This window comes from Hippichthys cyanospilos, chromosome 16, assembly GCF_059441005.1.
Source record: "Hippichthys cyanospilos isolate Australia breed blue-spotted pipefish chromosome 16, RoL_Hcya_1.0, whole genome shotgun sequence".
NCBI classification, from domain to species: Eukaryota; Metazoa; Chordata; class Actinopteri; order Syngnathiformes; family Syngnathidae; genus Hippichthys; species Hippichthys cyanospilos.
The window spans coordinates 6,852,375-6,875,581 of record NC_142384.1 but is presented as its reverse complement, the minus strand read 5'-3'; the positions used below and the strand labels follow the sequence as shown (position 1 = coordinate 6,875,581).

Genomic DNA, 23,207 nt, shown 5'->3' with positions numbered 1-23,207 from the left:
CGAACGTTCCCCTGAGATCCAACTCTTGCGTTGTATTCTCCACATTCCATTATCAAAAGAATTGAGACTTACAGTAAGCCTAAAGATCAAGGTACACTCATAATGATAATGATAATCAAGCTCATTATCGACTATGTGTTACTGATGGTGCGTTTTAATGGAAAATAAAATTCTTCACTGATGTTCACTTTACATGAGAACTATGTAGGTAGAATGGGTTGACCTTGGTAGATAAGTGCGTTCAACAACGTAGACATATATCCTTTTGAATTTGACCCTCTTCTCGTAGTTCCTTTCTTGCATAACCTTAAGAATTTTCTCTTTCACTTGTCCCTGCACACTCTGTTACAGACCACCAGAATGCTCAGTTAACCTGCAAACGACAATTGTTTTTCCAGACTATCTTACTCATCTCGCCTAAATCAGTGAAAAAAAATTGAGTGTTTTAGTTGAGTGTTTACCCCCTGATCGTCTCAGAAGATATTGGAATTAAAAATCTTTTCAAAACTTCCGATCCTATTGGATGTGTTGATGATGGCGATATGCAGTTGTTATTTGAGTGGCGTGCTGTATTGATCATCACAAGTACTCCACACACATATAAGAGCAGCAAAACTATGCATGCTGATGTTTTCATCGGCATGTTGCCAGCCTCTTATATGTACGAAAAATATACATAAAAAAAACCTAAATAAAAGCATACAATCTTTTACTAAGGAGTGACTTTAGCAAAAGGCTTTCTCTTGTTCCAATTAATTTGCTCTTAAATTGAGAACTGTACTGTTCCTGTAATGGCATTAAACACATGAAATTTAATTTGCTGACACCTGCAGAAACCGTCTTCAAATTGCACATACCCCCTGAAGTGACCACACAGCTCCAATTTGAGAACCACTCTTCAAAAGGTTTTCTCTTTCCTAGGAGGGGCTTTGCGAAATATAATTGAGAAACACTGATCTATTCAATGCCCCGAGAATGAACGGATCTGAAGTTATGAAATATGAAATAATGACCTGAACTAAAATCATTTTGAAAGAAGAAATATAATTGATAACCAGAGTCGTTTTCAAACTTTTGGCCCAACGATCCACAATATATTCTACTTCTCATTTGGCCTTGGAGAAAACATAACAACAACAAGAAAGGAGATGGTGAGCAAATTTTCACAAAAAGTATTTCCCAGAAGATATTAGGCCAGAAAAAAAACATATCTGCCTCATTAATCTTATTCATAACAAGCAAACAGTCGTTCATTTATGATTCAAAGTTAGCTGCTTATCGTATTTGTATCCCCCCGTGAAGTGCTTCACATTTCTATACATTTCCATTTGCGTAATCTTCAGTCACAAGAGAAAAGCAAAGCTTTGTTGTAGCTGAAATTAATGTACGTTATTATTTCCCCCTCCACACCTCCTATTTGTTTTGTACTTCACTGCAGGATGGATTCAATGAAGGGTGCAATTTTCCCACCTACATGCATATTAATGGTCGCACAAGACAAACCGCAGATTACAGCACGATCAGTACTCATATTACCGCTCTGCCTTCTAATGGAACGTCGCCGCCTCATTGGCGGGGCTGGAACACGTTGTATCAAACGAAAAAGCACGGGCGGAATTCAATCTCGACATTCGGTAATTGGAATCTGCAAACCGGCGAGATTATCAGCAAATGAGCAGACAATGGATACCGCCATTCAATTAGCTGGCAGAGCTGCAATTTGCGAAAAGGGTGCGACGCTTGAAATGGCAGGCGCCGTCCAGCAGAGGCACAAGACGCCACGTGGCGACGGAGGAACCGAATTGGGGGGGGGTCTTGGAGACGTCTGCAGCATTCTTTTAATTACACATCATAATGAGTCCATTTAGCCGTTCAATGACCCGTTTTACGGAGCCCAACAACGCGGCGCCCTTGGCAGGGTCGGCGCTGCAGCTGCCCCCGCAGGGGAAACCTCTCAGCCAAGAGGGAACATTTGGCTTTAACACACAGGCTGGCCCAAGGAAAGTCACCCAGGCGTGTTCGCATGCCTCGTCACGGCGGGTAAACGTCCTCGCACAATGGCGCGCCGCTCAGACATCATCATTGTGCGGATGACAAAATTTATTGCCAATCAAGTCTCATGAGGCCGATGCGTGGAGGCCTCTTTGTATGCTAAGGACTTAAATCCATCCCCATAAACGTCAGGATTAACTGCGTGTTATACACTGACAGAAAAAAGGGGGACAACTAAAGTCCATTTCAGGGCTACTTATTATTAGTACTTAATAGCAGACCTTTTCCAGGCCCGCAAAGGTACTGGTTAGTTTACAAGCTCGTGAAAGTCAAGTCTCTGGGGTATAAAAGCACGACATTTTGGGGGTCCCTTCTCAGTGACGAGACACTGTAACCTTTAAGTACAATTATCTTTGTAGGCTGCTTCATTTTCTGTAATTCCATGGAGGTAAATTCTCGTACACTTTGCCAAAAACAAAATGATTATGGCCAAAAATGGCGAATGTTTACAGATTATTTTAACGTCGTACCTTTATGTACTCTAGCCATTCTATACAAGTATTTATTACACATAAAACCACAACATAATTTTGTATCCTTAAATGTGTATCACGAAATTTAATATTAGACAAAGGTCATAATTCTGTTGGGCCATTTGGCATTCGCACACAGGTCACATACATGTTGCGTTTATTTGGAGATGTGAACAAATTCACAAAAAATTGGACTTCACCAAAAATGTTGAATCATTAATGTCTGCGTTGTGAACCGAGCTTTTGTCGCTTGTTTGTTACGTCTGAGTCGGATGACCGCGACTGACATTAGACTGAAGTCGACTGGCAAAAGATTGGTACATATCAGATCTAGTACCACATCTCCAAGTGGCCTGGGTCGCATCTGAAAAAATCAGATCTGTGTCGTTCACAATCCAATCAAATGATCAGATACAGGTCGGAGAGGAGTGAAAAAATCGTAATTGCGGCATGAACCTAGCCTAAATGTAATTGTGTGGACCTTTCATTTAAAACAAAGCAAATCTTAATTTGATGATGAGGTAAGCAAGGCAAACATGTTGTGGAAAAAATTGACCTGGATGTCATTTCTTTACGTGCAACCTTAAGTCATTATTTAAAAAATTTGAAAAAGTCATAATCGGGAAACATCAAGAATAAATGTGTTAAATATGTCACCTGTTAGACTACTAGTAATACAAACACCTTATAAGTTCATTAATTGCACCACACAATGCATTCTGTCAACTAAAAAGTGTTTGTTTATTTTTCTTTTTAACAATCTATATATTTATGTGTTGTTATTTATTATGTATTTATACAGTAGTTGACCACTGCTATTCACGGGAAATGGGGACCAGTCCGGCCCATTAATAGTGAAAATTCACATATAATTGACACCTATATGGGCAACACAGTGGAAGAGTCGTTCGCACGTCCTTCTCACAATCCCAATTTCAATTCCAGCTCGTTCCAGTCTTCCTGTGTGTAGTTAGCATGTTCTCCCCGTGCCAGAGTGGGTTTTCTATTGGTTTTCTCCCACAATATTTTACTGTGAAATGGGCTCAATCTAAAAAAAAAATCCTCAAAGTATATATAAAAGTATCAGACCCAAACGTTTATGGGTGCCGTCCCAGTGATATGACATACCATACAACCTATAAAGTCGAAAAATGCAACATAAAGAAGACCAAAGAAACAAAAAAGAAACACGAATGGGCAAATTTCTATTTCAAATACCGAGAGAAGTAGAGCTCAGACGCCGAGCCAAAATTCTGGTTGGCTAATCGCACTGACGACAGCAAACGAGTTGCCGTTGCATTAGAAACTTTTACGAAAACTAAAAGAGGCTGTTCAGTTTCAAATAGCATACCTTAACTAGAACCTAAGTCCGAGCACTCATTTCAACATGTACAAGTTGCATCTGAGTATGTCTCAGGATGAGACAAACTATGAAAAAAAAGTGTGATTTATACAGCTTTCCTTCGCTGTATCGCCATTCAGTTATTGCGGTCACCATATCTACTGCAGGATTACATCTTGATGATTTTTTTTGTTTTATTTTTCCTCCTTCTAAGATGGACCAGACAAAAAAATATGCATTTATTTTTTCAAGAAAAGTAACTATAAAAAGGAATACATACAAAAAAGTTTGATCTCTTCTCTGCAGATTTTGCTTACTGCAGATATTTTTGGGAATGTAAAAAAACGGTACTCAGAAAAAAGGTAAAGGTAGGAAAAAAGGGGGGAGGTATGCCCGGTTGAGTATGTAAACAGTGCCGACTTAATTTGCTGCCAATCAATGCAGCTCCTCTCATTAATAGTCATACACTCACATCTTATGTGGAGAAATCCATGCGGAAAAGGACACATAATCCGTGCATACTTGGCACGTTGATATTCTTGTTATATTCTGATTTTCTGACCATTACTACAGCCCAACATTCAAAAGCAGGCCTAAGCACATTCTCCATGTAGTTAAGTTGTTTAGCAACATCTGCGCAAGCATTTTGTCGCCCCACCGATCATTTCACGGCGTTGTGTGTTCTCCATGAGCACATTTATCGATCCCGTGAGGGGAAAAAACACACACTTGCATTTGTTTCACCGCCAAGGCCGAGTATTCGCTTTGACAGAGGGTTTCTTGCTCTCTTCAACCTTATTGATCCCCGTGCGCGCTCGCAAGATACATTCGCATGGAGGAAACGGTCCCTGTTGCTTTGGATCCCACCATCCGACCTCCGGTCAGCATGCTGGAAATTTTTCATGCGATTGAACATGAACATCTTGCTTCCTGAAACAGCACTTATGATATACTGTAGTTGGCAATATGTGGATGGTGGGGAGGAGGGAGGAAGATTTTCTCTTGAAAACTTGCATTTATGGGACAATTCATTAGGAACACCTGCTTTCTGTATTAGAAACAAAGAAAGAAGTACTCTATATGAGGAATTGACTTTTTGACAATATTTCTGGTGACGTTTTTAATTCAAATTAAACAAAAAGTCAATCCAGCTATGTTTAAAAAAGAGAACCAGCAAGCCAATCTTTCTGACTGACTATATATATATATATATATATATATATATATATATATATATATATATATATATATATATATATATATATATATATATATATATATATATATATATAAATATATATATATATATATATATATATATATATATATATATATATATATATATATATACATATATATATATATATATATATATATATATATATATATATATATATATATATATATATATATAATTTTTTTTTAATTTTCCCTACAACTTTTCCCTGCTGATTCTCATAAAGTTTAAAAAAAAATGTTATCAATATCAAATCGATATCTTTATCTGCACAAATTCAAATCAATCATCCTGTCTATGCTGTATATACTGTACATATCGCACCTGATGCTACATTTCAATACATTTCGTTACCTGTATCTGTGTAATGACAATAAAGTTGAATCTAATCTAATCTAATCTAAATGACGTCAATGAATAGGTTTTCGTTGATAGATGCCCACGTCCACAGTGCTCATAGTTTCTCACAACATGTATGTATGTACACACATACATATATATATATATATATATATATATATATATATATATATATATATATATATATATATATATATATATATATATATATATATATATATATATATATATATATACTTTTTATTTTAAAATCAAAATGGTTTTAACCTAAAAAATATATGGATTTAGTGATGTATATGTACTCTATTGACTTTTCAATGGTTTTTACGTGATTAGTCATCTAAAGTAATGATCTATGCACAAACGGTGAAGCAACACATGTAGATAGATATAATAATGCTAAAGACATATATTCATAATTTTTTGTGGAAAATAACATTTACAGCAGCTTACTGTCTTACAACTAAGACTTTTATGTTTGTATCGTTATTAGACGCAGATATTTTTTGTCAAAAGTTGTGTCCACTTAGTTTCAACAAGACAGCAAAGATAATTGCTTCACACTCAAACACATAAGACATCAAGACATCATTGCAAAAGCCAGGTTGTCCTCTAATGAGCAGAGATCAAAAACAAATGTCCACAATAGTGGACACGAATAATTAGGGTAGCTCTCAGGAAGATTTACTAATTGAATTTCACTTTTTGAATTGAAAAAAAGAAAGACCTTCAACATACCGTATTACCGGATTATAAATCGCCCCCTCAATTAATGACATATTTTAAAACGTTTTCCATATATAAGGCGCACCGGATTATAAGGCACACCCTCAATTAATGACATATTTTAAAACGTTTTCAATCGCAATATAGTAAGACTCAAAGTAATAACAATAATAACTCAAATAATAACTCTCAATAATCAATAAACTCTCAATAAACTCTCAATAGCATCATAACTCAATGTCAATATGAGCAACCTTGTTCAAATGTAAACACACAAAAGAAACAGGTAAAGCTTACTTTATCAGTTCATTCCCCATCTACGAATCCCAATCTCAATATCGATCCATATATAAGGCGCACCTGATTATAAGGCGCACCATGCACTTTTTAAAAAGATGAAGGCTTTTAGGTGCGCCTTATAGTGCGGAAAATATGGTACCTGCGAAATTATCAGGAGTCCATAGCTATAGGATATTAAATAGCATTTACCCAATTTTTGAAAAAATCCCTGAGAGAATACTGAAACCATGAAAAGAATGCAGCGCGATTCCTTTCGTATGGGCGACTACTTTTCAATTGCAATACACAACAAAGGCAATTTGCCACAGAGGCAATTTGCCGCATGTCTAGCGCTTCCTGTCCTGTGTCCATTATGACATGCAAATTGCAAAGTAGCCACCTGCCGCTGGGAGTGCTCCATGGGAGCGAGCCAAGCTCAATAAAGCTTGCAGGTAAACTTGCTAAGAATTGAAGATGGGTCAGATGGCAGCCTGAGGAGGGACGATGAAGAGGAGGGGGAGGGGGCAGCCAGACCACATGTGCTTCCCGAGGAGCTGGCGCGACTCCAGGATGCTGACCCGGAGCGCGGGAAGGTGGAGTTGGCAGCGAGCTAACGGATTGTGCTCGGCTGCTGACGTGCGGCACAGGGAGCACGCACACATGTGAGGACCAAAATAGCTGTCGACGCTACAGTGCTACTGACCTGCCACTTAACACTCGGGATAGGAAATCGGTGGCGGCTTAATCTGCCGGAGAAAACTTTCCAAGACTTAACTTCTGTCACCCAATGGCATGTATATTGTACGATGAACTGGAAATCACCAGCTCATTGGATCATGACAATCAAGCTTTTCGTGGTTTAAATCTTAAACGCATTGTTTGTTATTGTATGTCGTTGAGAAATGCGCTATATGTGTAAATAAATATATAAATAAATGCGCAAACGTACCTTTCATACACAAATACACATATGTACTATGTATACATAACTGCATATATCAGCATATAGTATGTAGATATGTGTGTATACAGTATATAATAATGTATATGTGTGTATGTATATTACAAATATGTATAGTACAAATTTGTCATGTATATGTATACCCATTGCACATGCATGCACATGTATACACAAACATACCGTATACATATTTTACATGTAAAAGTTGTATTTACGTACATTATAGTACGTATTTGTCATATTTATTTGTGTGTATGTATGTATGCATGTACGTATGTAAGTATGCACACTCACACAGCACGTACATTATATGTACACAACATATACATAAATACATATATACATGTATTGTGTATTGTACATGTATTTACATATGTACATAAAAAAGGTTCCTGTTCACAAAGATATTCTGACTTTGCTGTAATTAGTGCCAAGTTAAGACAAAACTGAGTAAATTAACAGAACACTAGAATGAACCTTAAGTCGGTTATGTACAGACACCTACAAAAATGTGCACATATATATATATATATATATATATATATATATATATATATATATATATATATAGAGAGAGAGAGAGAGAGAGAGAGAGAGAGAGAGAGAGAGATTTGTCTGTGTGTGTGTATATGTAGATAAATACATATATAAGTATTTAGATATTTAGTATTTAGTATGTAACTAAAGTCTATGGAATTGTTTGAAAATTTCTGGTAAATTACAATATCCCGTCACTGGTGAGCTATTTTTAGACATGTCTATTCATGGAGATCCTCGGGGAACTACGTTGTTGAATCCTCTTTTTAATTATGAAATTACACCTGTAAGACATGTGATCTGCCCGGCAACAGGTTATTTTCAGCATAAGAGCCGTTTCTGTATGCTGATTTCTGTTACATGTCAAAATGTTATATGAGTCAAAATGGGTTCCTAATTGTTCTTTACCAAATACTAGTGCAGAATCACAAAGAATGAAACAATGTTGTCTTATGTGGACACAACCAAAATTTTATGAGCAGTATTTACTACATGTGGGATTGGCTCACATCCAAAACATTCATTCACATAACTTTGACTCTACTCTTTATTTTCAAGTATGAAGTCATCTCCTGTGCACTCTCTGTGAACCACAGCGGGGCTCAGGGGCTTCCATCAGCAGTTTGGAGGAAGCCTTTGTAAAATTGCACCGACCTTCACTCAGGCACGGTGGAATCATGAATGTCGCTTACGCTCGTGGTTCTCATGCAGGCGCACAGAAGGAGCCGTGGCTGGAGGGTTCACTGCATTTTTGCAGTTATACTGCACAAAATTGCCATAAACACTTTTTGTTTTTGTTTTATTCCCACTGTCCAGAAAATATATATTTCTTTAAATTATTCTTATTCTTCTTTTTTGGAGGGGGGGGGGGCGTGGGGGGTACTTACTCAAAAGTTCTAAAATACTCTAAAAATCAACTGATATTTGACAGAAGAATAACTTTTACTGATTAATCGGCCAATCAATTTTAAACGTTCTAATGAATAAAACAGCAATTGTCTCATATTAGTGTTTTAATAGGTCGTAATTCTTTGTGGATTTTCATTTTTTTCTGTGCCAACAACAAATTACCTAAATCTATTATTACAAAAAATGTGTGGCACAATTACTGAAGTTGTAAGTACATTAATTCTTGTCATTGTTTATAATAATATATTATCATATCATATCATATAATGTGACTGATTAAACGATTGGGATCCAGTAAAAACAATCAGTTAAAACAAATGTGTCAAAAATCAATTTGAACCAACTAAAAAAAATACATACAAATTGGGTTATTATGTTTAAAACGACCCAATTAACTGGCTCATTTTGTTCTAAACATCCCAAACATTCAACTAATATGTATTTTCTATATTTTAAATCCTATATTTTTAAATTCTTTTTGAGCACAGCCACTCAAGTATTTTCAGTTCCATTTCATAATTGTCCCATAAATTGACACCTTGAACAGAACACACATTTGCTTTACCAGAGGACAACAATCTAGCTACTAAAAAAAAAAAAAACAAAAAAAACAATAAATAAATAAAAAAAAGCCCTGCAGATAAACCTCATTGGACTATAAGCCGCAGGGCTCAAATCATGAGAAAAACATTGCAGTTCATAGTACTACATTGACGGTACACATAAAATTACGTCAAATTTGCTAATAGATTTTACCTCAGGAACATTTCTGCCAAGACCCCAAAAACAAGTCCACGGAGATTGTACGTTTGAAAGTATACTGCATTATGAGCCCAGACTCAACATCACTCCAAAATCAGAGCAGTTAGCGTGGCAACCGAGGCCGATTCAAATCGACTGATTAGACGGCTCCCCGGTCTGTGGCGCTTGTCAGTCAAACCCGCTGTTAATCAAATTAATCACATGCTTCACACGCACGGGCCAATCGCACGGCCGCCTTTTTTATACGCTCATTTCCGCCGGTGTAATCGCAATACCAAACATGTACACGCACTGTCGGCCAAAGGGACGTTTTGTCATTAATTTCTCCACAGGCGTGAGATGGACCTTGGCGGTGGTCCGTACTGTTCCTCGTGCTCGTCTGCTGTTAAATTAGTTTTTGCTGCGCTTAGTTATGTGCTTAACTGGCAATGGGCTGTCAATCAAGGGCGCCTACGCAAGGCTAAGTTCGCATGTACATGAATATTTAAGGATATTTTCAAAAGTGTCTCCCCTCCGCGGTCCGAAAATATCTTTACCCACACTGATGGGCTGACAAGGCTTGTTTGAGAGATGGCATTGTTTTACAACACCTGTAAATTACATTCACTGGTCCTATCTGTAATACACCTTAACCTCTCAACCTTGTCTTTGTATGTCTTTGGGATTGTTTAAGTTAAGGTAACAGTGAATCTAAAGTATTTTTTTTTTACAATAATAGTTTTTCTTTTCAAATTAAGAGCAAATTAATTGGAACATTTTGTTTCAGCAAGACAGCAAAATCAGTTGTATCCCATCCAAACACATGAGACATCATCGGAAAAGCCAGGACGTCCTCCACTGAGGACACTAGGACTTAGTAGGGTAGCTCCAGTGAGTCAAAGCGGCATATACTGAAAAAACATTTTGACACTTAAAACTGAAATAACAAAGTTTGATTGTAAGTAGCATTACATGTGTAAAAAAAAAATAAAATAAAAACTTAACCTCATTGCAACGACCATGTGTTTTTGATTGCTAGATTGAATGATTTTTACCATGTTTATTAAATTAAATTTAAAAAAAAAAACATTTAAAGCAGTTTTAAAGTCTTTCTTTTTTCTGTATGCTCGCCTCAGAAAAAACCCATTGAACCCCTCTGAGTTAAACTTCATCCAAGCGTATAGTGCACGTAAATATATTGTTTATTTCGGCAATGTTGGTGTGTGGTTTTGTAGACCTCAAAAACAAACAAAAATCTTTTTATCTAAATTCCGATGTGCTGAAAATGTTGCGATCGGCTTCAATTCGAGATTTAGACACCCCCTACTTTTTATTCCTAACAACGGCTATAACAGACTATCCCTTGAAGTAAATAATGAACAAGCTACCAATAGCACTTTTGTTTGTTTACGTTAAAACTGTTTTCATTCGGTATTCCTCATTTTTTGTCAGAATATTTTCCACAGTATTGTTTTTTAATTACCCCTTCAAGTAACTGTGTGATGGGTTTAATCCTTGATTAAAATCGCATTAGTTTAAAATTATCGAAAAAAAATTGAGATTTTATTTTTGGGCTACAGGTTAAGAACATTTGCATAAACTTTGCATCTCAACATGGTCAATTTCTCATTGCTTGAATGTGGAAAGAAAAGGGAAGCTTGAATTGGTGATGAAAGTGTGCACGTAGCCTGTTGAACCTGCAAACAAGAAGCCAGCAGCCACAAACACACACACAGACACACACGCACGCACACACGGGCACGTTGATGTGCAACTTAGAAATTGCCTTTCTAAAAATAGACGTAATACTCGTAGTGTGCGCTCCACGCGCAAACGACACCAACGCTATCGGAGACAGCGAGAGCGGCACCGTGGCATGGAGACGCCGGCGCTCATCAAGTATTAAACTCGCCCCGGCGTGCTTTTTAGAGCACATTTAATGATGGGAATGGAACGCGGCCAAAAGAGCAAGGCAATTGACACGACCGTAGCACAAACACAAGAAAGACCTAAATACTGTGTTTTGGAATTTCTTAAATGACATTTTTTCCATCAAAATGTAGCCACTTTTTCGTGTAGTGTTAATTGTAATACAATGTTACAATTCTTAAAAAAAATAAATAAAAAAAAAAGGAAAAAAAAAGCCAGAAAGGGACTTGGTCAAGAACACATTTATTCAACATATTGGTTGGTTTAAAAAATAAAAAAAAAATAAAATAAAATAAAAAAGACCGTAATTGCTACTCTTTAAAATAATAATAATAATAATAATAATAATAATAATAATAATAATAATAATAATAATAATAATAATAAAACAAAATTCTTTTTAAATTCCTAACATGTTTTTCCCCTTTTCATTTACTTGTGTGTATATATATATATATATATATATATATATATATATATATATATATATATATATATATATATATATATATATATATTATACATCATATATAATTTATTTCATATATATTTTATGTTAATCCTAAATTTACATGTTTATTTAGTTTCATGTTATTTATTAACGTTGATATTAGTGTTCTTTTCAATTTTCAATTCATAATATTGTTTTGTTAATATTTTATCCATATCATTGTGATAGTTATTTGTTTAAAATATGCAAAAAAATGCATAGAATTTTTTCAAAATTTAAGATATTGTCTTCTTTTTATTTTTTTCTATATAGTAAAGATTATTTACATCGGACATTCTCTTGGATACTTTATTGTTTATAATACAGCTTTGTATTATTTTTAATCATATTTCATATTTGTGTTTAATACAACTGTATTTTATTTTGTATGTTTCACAATTATTCTCAGTGATTCACAATGGCAAAAAACATTCAATTATTTACGTGTATTAACTCATTCACTGCCATTGGCGGCCACATATGTGAACTCTCCATTTCAACTGGGCTGGCATTGAATAAGTGAACTCCTTCACTGCCAGCCTGGTTAAAATGGATATTTGACGTCTATAGTCATCAATGGCAGCAAATTAGTCCATTTATTATGTTTTCATTTTATTTTAATACAGAATATTGCTTTTTTTTATCTTTTGTGCTGTTACTCTGTGTAAAAAAGGTAATATTGGTTCCATAAATATTTGCTTTATTAGTATTAAAATTAAAATGTTTTTCCTATTCTATTTGTAGTTTCCCGCCAAATTTAGATGTATTTTTTTACATTTTAACGAGGTGCTCATAAAGCCTTCAAATGAGTCGCATCAAAAGTAACAAGCTGTTCCAGACTGAAGAAGCTGACATTTGGAGCATCTCAGCGCCAACACTTTGTTTTCAGCTCCAATTACGTAAGCATACGATTTTGCCGAAGGGATATTTGACGTCTCATCTTCATCTTCTTCCTTTCTTGCGGCCGTGCGCATCAAGAATAGCAGCGGAAGTACCCAAAGTGTCCCAGCGCACACGCCGGCCACAAAGCCCTTCACGTCTATCTTCCCGCTCTCCTCGATTATGCTTAAAGAACATCTTGCGACGTCTTTTCTTCTCACTCGGCGTCCGCCGCCTTTGAGTGACACGGCTGGTAATTTGTTATTATCTGCGAGAAGTAGGGTAGAAGGCGAAGGATGACAAGTGGAACTCGGCCGTACTTCATTGCTCGTAGCTGGTTTTTCTTCGGGGCAGTCAGGCGGGAGCGACCAAAGGAGGGCATTGTGGTCCTGCGAGGGTGGGGAATGGCCCGAGGAAGACCGCGCTTACAACGCCGAGGCTCTTTTCAAGAAAAGAAAAGATTCTTGCTACATTAAGCGCTTTTAGCTCCCCTTGCATCAGCGTCTTTTACATCCATAATACATTAGCTCATTTCTTGACCCAAGGTTGTATAGAGGTCCACTGTTTACAATAGTTCCGACATTTTGCGGCGGTTCCGATGTTTTCGTTTGCCTGTTGTATAATTGCTTGCTAAATAGTGTCGTGACATGTGGGATCCCTCAAGGGTCAAGCCTCTCACCCCTTTTGTTCAGTCTATATGTTACGCAGGCATTCAACATCCGCTTTCTCAAATGCATTGATAAATCTATCTATCAGTGATTGGCTGCCAGTTTGTCCATTGGGTACAAGGCCTCTTTCCAGTTCACCTGGAAGAACATAGAGGTGCCGTCAGCCATGATTGATTTTGCTGTGTTGTAGAAGCGCTCAAGTTAAAGTGTCAGTTTTATTTTTAGATTGTCGTTGCTTGATAAATAAAAAAAATGCATTAAAATCAGTGTTGTGATGAATTTTGTCACACAAAGCCCCAAATAGATTTATTTGTTTTACTTGAAAAATGAAGCTCTTGTTCTGATAAAATAGCAGAAAACATAACAATAATATATTACACATTTTATGTCTTTTGTTAGAGCTCATATTATTGAAGATATGACAGTAAAATCAGCAATGGTATGAATTATGGACCTACCTAATCTCAATGATTCCATTTGGAACAATGTTTGTTGGAAAATAATACACTTTTTGTGTTTATACCTTGAATGAAAAACATTTTTTAAGGTAATTGAAAAGATCCCACGTTGGAAAAAAAGAAGAAGTGATATATGTCGTCTTTCTTCTTTCCCAACTGTTTTTCACATTAGCGATTAGCATTCTTAGTGACTCCTCATAGCGACTCCCGTAGTTTAATTGTCACCAGAGGGGAGAAGATCCATGTCACAGAGCTTGTCACTTCTGAAATGCACGGACTGAGATATGACAAATATGAAGTCCGTGCTAGCAAGCTAGCTTAGCGCCAAGTGTTGACCAGCAGCTGCGAGCGTAACGTAGAAAATGAAGATGAAATTGACCTAAATTGGTCAAAATACTGCACAAGTGTCTGATCTGTCCATTGTAGCGTACCGCTGATTGAATACGAACTCTTCAAACAAACAAACAAACCAAAAAAACGCAGCTTTGACGGTCTCGAAATCAATATCAGAGATCGCGTTTCCAGTGAACTAATACCTCGGGATTCAATCGAAAACCTCGTAAGGGTACGTCTCAAAACCTTACAGGAGAAAATGAACTTCGACAACAAAGCACAACACACACGATCATGTGACCACCGACAATAGCAATCATAAATATTGACAAATCCGACCCAATTGTCAGAATGAGTCCCGTTTAAGCGGAAGAAACCGCCAGATCTGAGAGCAAATCCAAGCGATTTGACATTTATTGTCCATAAATATAAAATCGCATGATAGCGGAGATTGATCGCCCTTTTACTAAACAATATAAAACTCAAATTAATTTGCCATCCAATGACAAAGCAAATACAGATGTAATAGCAGCTGTCAAACACAGCACAGCCGCTCGGCAAAGATTCAATTAAGCGCCAAATGGCGCCATCCTTCATTCCCAACGAGCGCTGTCATCATTCAGCGCCGTCGGCGGACTTGCATGCTAACTGCGATCCCGACTTTTCTCGAGCATCCCGACATGCGTAATGGCCGTCATTATTCCAGATTACATTCAATGAAACGTTGGAGTCGAATCACCCCAAAGTGACCTCCAAACTTTTTTAGGGCGACAGGCAAGATTTTGGCTGGAATCACTGTGAGGTTTTTAACAAACTTTTCTCCATAATTAGTTTTTCTTTTATATAAACATCATACAGATAATGAAATGAGCTATTCGATTTAAAGCCATCTTGGGGAAAGCCATGCGTACTTTTTTAAATGTCATCTATAATTTATAAACAGCCATGCTCTTCTAGTAATAGCACGCGTTGTTTTGTTTTGAATATTTACCGGCATTTCGAGCCTTATGTTTTATATGAGTTTGGTTTTCTTTGACTTATTCGCTAAAATTCAGTATTTCTTATATCAATGTTACTCAAATGGGGGTACTAGTATTCCTGGGGGTACTTGAAGGAGCTTCAGGGGGTACTCGAGGTTTGAAACAAAACAAAGAAAAAGCAAAAATCATTTAAATATAATTATTGAATGAATTAATTGCTTCAGGAAAATATATGTTCATAAAACAAATTTTATGTTCAGTAGGTTATTCATTTTGATTATTGGAAAAACTCAGATTCTCCCCCGTACTAGTTCGACCCAATTTGTCATGTGCCACCTCGCGTTACCTGTCAAGTTAATGATTACTATGATTACTATGATGCCAAAAGAAGACAGTTTAAGTTGAATATTTTTTGTGGAGAAATATTATTATTATTTGTATTCGTATGTTGATTATTTTTGGGGGGACAAATTTTTATCAAGAATTAAGCTCATGATTTTTTTTTGAAGAGATCGGTCCTGTAATCCCAAAACAGGATGCTTTATGTTTAATGTTTTTCTGTGAACAAATATTTATATCATTTCTTTCTGAGAATAGGCCTGACACTTTATAAAAAAAAACAAAAAATAACTCACAAAATTAAAAAAAAAACACCTCAGTGCATGCTTTATTATTTTTTTGTGTAGTTTTTTCAGAGTAGTTTTTTTTCATTTTACTTTTTACTTAAACAGAGTTTTAGGCTAATATAACCATTTTGAACCAATTGCTAGCTAATCACCTCCAAAATTTTGCACTCCAATGGACAATTTAGAGCCCTCAGCAAATCTGACATGTTAGCGAAATGCGGAAAACCTCAAACGGGAAGAACATGCAAACTCCGGATTGCAAGGCGGCGATTCAAACCCTGGAACTCAGGACTCTGATGCCAAAGCTAACTGCTAGCTAACTGTACTGGCCATTTCCACTCTTCGTGGAGGAAAATCTTTTTTCTGTCTTTGGAGTCATTTTTGTTGTACCAGACTCTGAGTCGATACTCATAAGCGCAGACTGGACATGCCGGTATCTCTTGGCCGCTATACCGAGCAAAGTCACAGCGGTGTGAGACAGAGATGGTGGAAAAGGACAAGAGGCGTAAGCCCTTCATCGCGCTCTAATCGATGAAATCAGGGGCGCTTTAGAGGGCCGTCGGGTCCGCCGAGCGCCCTTTTAAGCCCCCCGAGAGTTGTTTGCAGAGCTTGTCAAGATGACGTGAGTGCCGTGAAAGACCTTCTATTTAAGTTTGCTATTATGCCCCAAAAGCGGCGCGGATTAAAATTTCACCGGTGCTGGAACCTGGAGGTATTCTGCAAGTGATGAGGCGAAAGAGCAGCATATTTACTGCGAGATTATTCATATGCAGTGACGCATCGGAAGATGAAAAATGGTCTGACATGAGTGTAGGGGAAATGTTATGTATGAAGCAGGAAGACGAGAGGGTTGACTGCATAATGAAAAAGGCGTGTCTTCATAACATGTTTGTGATATGCGTTTAGAGCGTAAAAAGTGACAATAAAGGTATTTTAGAGTCACGGATGCACCATGTCATGCAAGAGACTGTGTTTGTGTGATGTACCTTGAACTAAAGCCAGGTATTGGCCAGATACATTATACTTTTTGTTGCCATTTGTTCGTCTTTAATTTAAAGCATGTAGCAAACCTAATGCTAACCATGAATGGAAAGTCCAATAATTTGGCTAGCTGTAGTTAGCACTGGAGGAATTTCTCTTCAAAAAAAAGAATATTCACAAACTGTTTTGTAAAACATAATGGCGGGTACTATGAAAATATTGACACTCATTTTTTTTTGTCCTAATCTGTGAAGGTTGTTATATTAATAATTCAGTTTTGACTTCTTTCTTCTACTTTAATGTATGTATCTTCATGAATATACTGCACCACACTAGCCCAAAGAGGCAAGGTGTGTAAAGCATTTTTCTTTATTTCTTTTCTTAATTGCTGTTATTTGTATTTTATCATTAATGTACTTATGTATCTTCTTTTTACCTTAGAAATATGTTTAAAGTTAGGTTTTGTTTTTTCTTTTGATAAAATTACAAATCTGGATTTGAACATCAATCAAAATAATCTGGATTGTTCTTTTTCATCATAACCTGATCGATATTAATCATTCTTCAGTGAGGATAAAAACTACATATGTCTGTGAGCATTGTTATATTACCCTGTCTACTTTTTCGTTTAAATTATGTGGCAAATTAAATGATGTCAGCATTTAAGAGGAGATGAATCCCCATTTTTTTTTTTTTTTTACACTTATACATTCTATTCAATCCCACTAAACTAAAAAGAGCATTGTGATTAATATTGTGATTGTGGAATATAAATTGAAAATGATCGTGAACAAAATGTTTTAATTGACTTCCCCTCTTAATTAGTATTGGCTATGTGGTTGTTTTAAATACACAAGATAATTCTCGTTGTTTCACAGCAATAAACAGCCATTTACTACTTTTATCTGCCAAAGTACTACCCTTGTATCTAAAGGCACCATCTGACTGTCTCTGTAAACGTGACATTAATCCACTTCATGAATGTGGAATTTCTCTTTTCACGCTAAATGTGAGTAATGTGATGTGCCCCCCTTCCTCTTTCTCCGACACGGTGGGGCCGCAGAGTCTCAATCTTCAGGTGATTGCACCTTATTCTCGCAGCAGTCAAGCGCCTCGCTCCATCACAGTGACACTCCACTCGTTAATCCATAACATATTAGTGATGAAGTGTCATGACTCGGCAGAGGTTGAGCTTAGTCGGCCTTTTTTGTATGCTAAGTCATGTCATCGTGAATAGAAAATGTCATGCCGGGAATAGAAATTGCTGCTTTGGTTTGATAATGACCTAGCGATGGGATGAGGTCTCGTGCGATGTGATTTTGCCAGATTAGGATAGCCAACAATGGCTGACTTTACACTGCAGTAGAGTCATAAATCTTGTCACAATAAACTCAATCTTGTCCTAAAAACTTAATTGTGCTTGCATTTTATTGTACGAGGCCTGTTGCCAGCATTTAGCGCAGCCTCCACCATAAGTTAGCCGCTAGCTAGTAGCACTTCAGTTAGCTAGTGAGAGCAGTCGGATTATCTTTCAAAGGCAGTTCAAGGGATGAAAATGACTGGTTCTTATGGCTCGTTGCTGTTTGTACTGATCACTTTTGAACAAAACAGGATGACCCAAATGTGTGTTCTCTGGTGGCGACCTCCCTTTGTCTCAACCAAAATACATGGGGAGAGACTTAAATAAATTCTCAGTGTAGTTTTAAAATGTAAATGAAAAAAAATGTCGGAATTATAAAAGTTGGTCATTCATAATTGAGTGGATAGGTGTTCTTTGGTCTTCTATGTTAATATTTGCTTTTCATGAAGGGAAAAATAATATTAATACCCAGTCCTAATATATGCAGCCCTACGGGAGAAATATGGGATGCTTCAATTACTTTCCAATCACCTGTCGTGATTTTTTTGGCTTTCCAGTTGAAGAACGGTAAAATATAATATAAAGATGTCAGGGCACTCAAGGCGGCAAACAGGAGCTATATTCATCTCGGCAGATGTCAGCTCTAGCTGAAAATATATTTACATTAGCACACTAGATTGTTATTTTTTGTTGCTTTTTTGCCCCATAGAAAGAACACATTTTGAAAAAGTGGAAAATGTATGTTAGTTATTTTTATATAACAAATTTAGCTAAAATCTCATCTGGTCACATGTACTCTACCATCTGAGACATCTCGTCTTTTGGGATTTATGTCTTGTCCGTCCTCATATAAAAATATGTACCGTATTGAAGACATTTCTTGCTAACGTAGCACATTGTCTTGCTTATGCTAAGTGTTTTCATTGTATTGCCAAGTATATCTGATCCAATCTGACCTCACATGTTATGTCACGTTATGACTGGAACTTAATCAAACTAATGGCGCTAACTTGTGTGTTGAGTTTGACGTCATATTTCCCCTCAGTCAGAGCTTGTGGGATGCAGAGCGTCGACAAAGCTGCGGCGGAGTCTGCATTATTCAGTGTCCCTCCTATCGATGCATCTTGCCAAAGTTGATTCATTGAAGGCGTTGTGTGGAGCTAATGCACTCTGGGAAGTTGGGTGGGGTAGGGGGTGGGGGGGTAGGCTGAGGTAGAGCCCTATGCTAATGCCCCCTGTGTCTCTGCTTGAGAAAAATTACAGCAAAAACACTATTTGGTAATGAATGGTCCATGTGTTGAATCTCTCCCGAAGGAACTGATACAAATCCTCATCAATAGTCAACAATGAATGCCGGAGTCTATTTGGCTGGAAATGGACATAACCAGGAAGTCGGTGGACCCAAATGAAGCAATTTTCCGTCTTTGCAGAAACTAATGTCATCTGAGTGGAAACGTCCGGTGTTAATTCTCTGCAGCAATCAGTCAGAAGCAGCTTGTTTCTCAGCTCCTATTTAGTAGTTACGGAATGACACCAAACTCATTGAAATGCCGCAAAAACAACCAGAGGAATCAAATGACCGATTAAAAAAAAAAAAAAAGTTAGCGGGTTGGCTTTACTGCTTAATAACTTGCCAAACGGAAGGCTGAAATGAGAAAAACAGAAATAGAAATAAATCAGAGCTAATTATAAGTTGAAGGTTGTTGAAACTTTGCAGAAAATCAATATTATTAATGCCAATCTTTAATAAGGTGAATACATGCCTTGCTTTATACAAGACCTCTCTCTCTCTCTCTCTCTCTCTCTCTCTCTCTCTATCTATCTATCTATCTATCTATCTTTCTATCTATCTATCTATCTATCCATCCATCCATCCATCCATCCATCCATCCATCCATCCATCCATCCATCCATCTTACACACTATCCCTTTAAAGGTTGTTGATTTTCATACCCCAGTAGCAAAATTAAATCTTTGTTTTTCTTCCTTCCAAAGACATACAGTTTGAAATTGGCTTTGCAAAGTGCACAGATTTTTATTTTTATTTTTCCAATAAGCCAAAGAGCAACCGTTAAAATTAAAACTATGGAAACATCCATCTTTTTCTTGACTATGACAGGCTTATATATATATATATATATATATATATATATATATATATATATATATATATATATATATATATATATATACACATATATAATTTTTTTTTGATCTGACATGAATTTAAATGACCCAATAACATTCATTCATAATATTTCACAAAATCAATTTATACACCTGAAGGCCTCGCACACTTACACTGCACAGCTCCTCTCTCCTACGGCTGAGTAAATGTACTCCCCCGTAAAACTCCATTTACTATTGGAAGTCATTGACAGTGTCACTTATGTCTCTTGTTACCGCGTTACGATTTACATCACATTTGTTTGCCATTTAAGCGCCTGGAAATCCACATTGTTTTCCCGTGTCTTCTTCTTTTCATAATCCCATGAAATCTTTATCAGCCGCATTAGTATTCAGCAATAACTTGAGTGTGAGATAATAGATTCTGCGTTGTTAGCTTCATGTCGACTCCCTGGTGAGGAGGTTTTATTAAGCAGGTGGAAGTGCATGCGTGTTTATTCATTACGACTGCAACGTCATGCCAGCACTCGTCTGTTGACACGCTAGATTTTAACTACCATAAAACCTCATTATGCAAATAACGGACAATGTGGTCACTATTGCAGGATGTTTATTAGCTTTCCCTGCAGTCGAAATCGCCAGTGTGAAGGTGACTTAGTGGAGATTTAGTGACTCCGGATCCGCAAAAAAAATGTTGCCGCCAGTTTGCATCTGAGTATCCGCACGGCTTGTAGTGTAGCAGCATGTGGCGCGCTATTGTTGAAACAGCTTGTACTTGAGGCAGCTTTAATGCAACAGGATTTGCCGAAATCCACTTGGGAGCGGGGGTGACGGCTCGCTGGCCGCCGACGGACATATTGGAGGCGCTTTTACGGGTTAGAAGAAAAAACTTCCGGCTTTCACGTCTCCGTTTGTCCATTTTTGATGGAGTCAATTGGAAGTGAACTCTAGCGAATTCGATTGTGTCAAAGTGGATTCATAGCCACATTTGCAGAGCAAAAGGTGTCACGGCAGTACATATTTTGTGCATAATTAAGATGACCTCAGCTTTCCAATAAGTTAAACATTGTGCATTACATTGTTAGTCATAACTAGGGAAGTTCAAATCTCGATCATGTCATTGAAAATCGGGCCGATCACATCGCTTTCAGCTGATCAGAATGGGCCACTGAATCTGTGATTTAAATTGTATTAATTGTACTTTATTATATTCGTTTTTTTTGGTTTTTTTTGACTTAGGCCTACTTTTTTTAAACCTAGATGCGTCAACAGCACAGAGTGTATCATGTATCTCAAAGTGATGCTAAATTTACTAAACCGTTTTATGTTAATATAACTGTAATTAATTTTCATTTAGCTTTAAAAAAAATTATAATAATTCTAGTGATAGAAAAAAAATTTCAACTGATTAGAATCATTGTGTATTGTACCTATAATTGAATATCTTGTGATCGAAAATTGGGCCAATCGCTTCATTCTGAACTGATCAGAAGCGGAGAGTACCATACCTGTGATTTGATATCTTAACTCATAAAAACATGTCTTTGGGATTCAGTGAGTTATTATTATCAATATGTTTTATTTTTTTATTAATTTACTAGTAGTGTTTTTCAAACTAGATAAGTTAATTGCACAGAGCCTTCCACATACCTTAAAGCTAAACTAAACTTAAAAGCCATTTTAAGTGAATACTTTTGTGTATTATAACTATAATTCATTTTCATATACTTTTAAAGCCTTTGTGTCAATATCACCATTGATCTGGATATATCTAAAAAAAAAAAAAAAAAAAAAACAATGAAAAAAAAACAGTCGGAGGCTTAAAATGGCTACAGATTGTCTGAATAAGTACAGGTTCAGAATGTCACAATGCTCTTCATTCCCGAATGTTTGCAAAAGGGATTCATTCGATTATAAAGTTTATAATAGGGACCCGTATCACCCTTGACAATGAGGGGTTAAAAAGAACACATATTTCGCTTGTGACTTGTGTGACTGAAAAATGCCATGACAGTGGCTCAGGGCAAAAAAACAAACCAAAAACAAGGCCGCTCACCAGTTGTCTGGATTTGGTCGGTTGACCTTCGCAAGCTAAGCCAGGTTTGGTTGTGTATTTGTTTTGTTTTTCAACTGTTGAAAATGGCGAATTAAAATGAGCAAATTTAGCTTACAAATATTTTCTTTAGCTAGCACACTCAAAAGTCAAAACGCACTCAAAACTATCTGGAAAAGAAGGATCTGGCTCTCTCCTGCATTATTTTTCACGTGATCGAAACGTAACATGGCACATACGTGACATCGCTCGGACGGATGATTGACGTGTCGCTCGGCAGAATTCGCGGGCCTCAATCGGAAGTTGCCCGTGAGCCAATCTAAAAATGTCATATGCTAATCTGGCCTACTTGGCTAATTGAACAGCAAACATATCAGATGAAAATCCGCTGACACGGTCCGTATGTGTTCTTTGGCCCGCAGTCAGACGGCTTTTGTGGCCGCAGCGTTTCCAACGAAGCGAAGCTCACGGACAGAGCTCCCTCTTCGCTCGCATTAGCAAAGCAGCATAATAAATGACGCGTCCCCCTCAACAGCCATTAGTAAAGCATATCTTCTCACAGCCTCCAACAGGCGGCGGCTGTCTGAAACACACACGCACACAAATTCCCATGGTGCCTTGCTGATTTTTCCGCGCCTCGCATTTGTCTCTGTCCGCTCGCGTTTGCTTTGCTGTTCACGTCGTGACTTGTTTATAACATGACACG

General features: G+C 37.0%; 1 protein-coding gene across 1 annotated transcript in view; it reads right to left on the bottom strand.

The window, feature by feature from the left end:
• elfn1a (extracellular leucine-rich repeat and fibronectin type III domain containing 1a) overlaps nucleotides 1-23,207 on the bottom strand; it is a 94,375-nt gene that overhangs the window by 33,699 nt on the left and 37,469 nt on the right. The gene's annotated exons all lie outside the window — the stretch shown is intronic.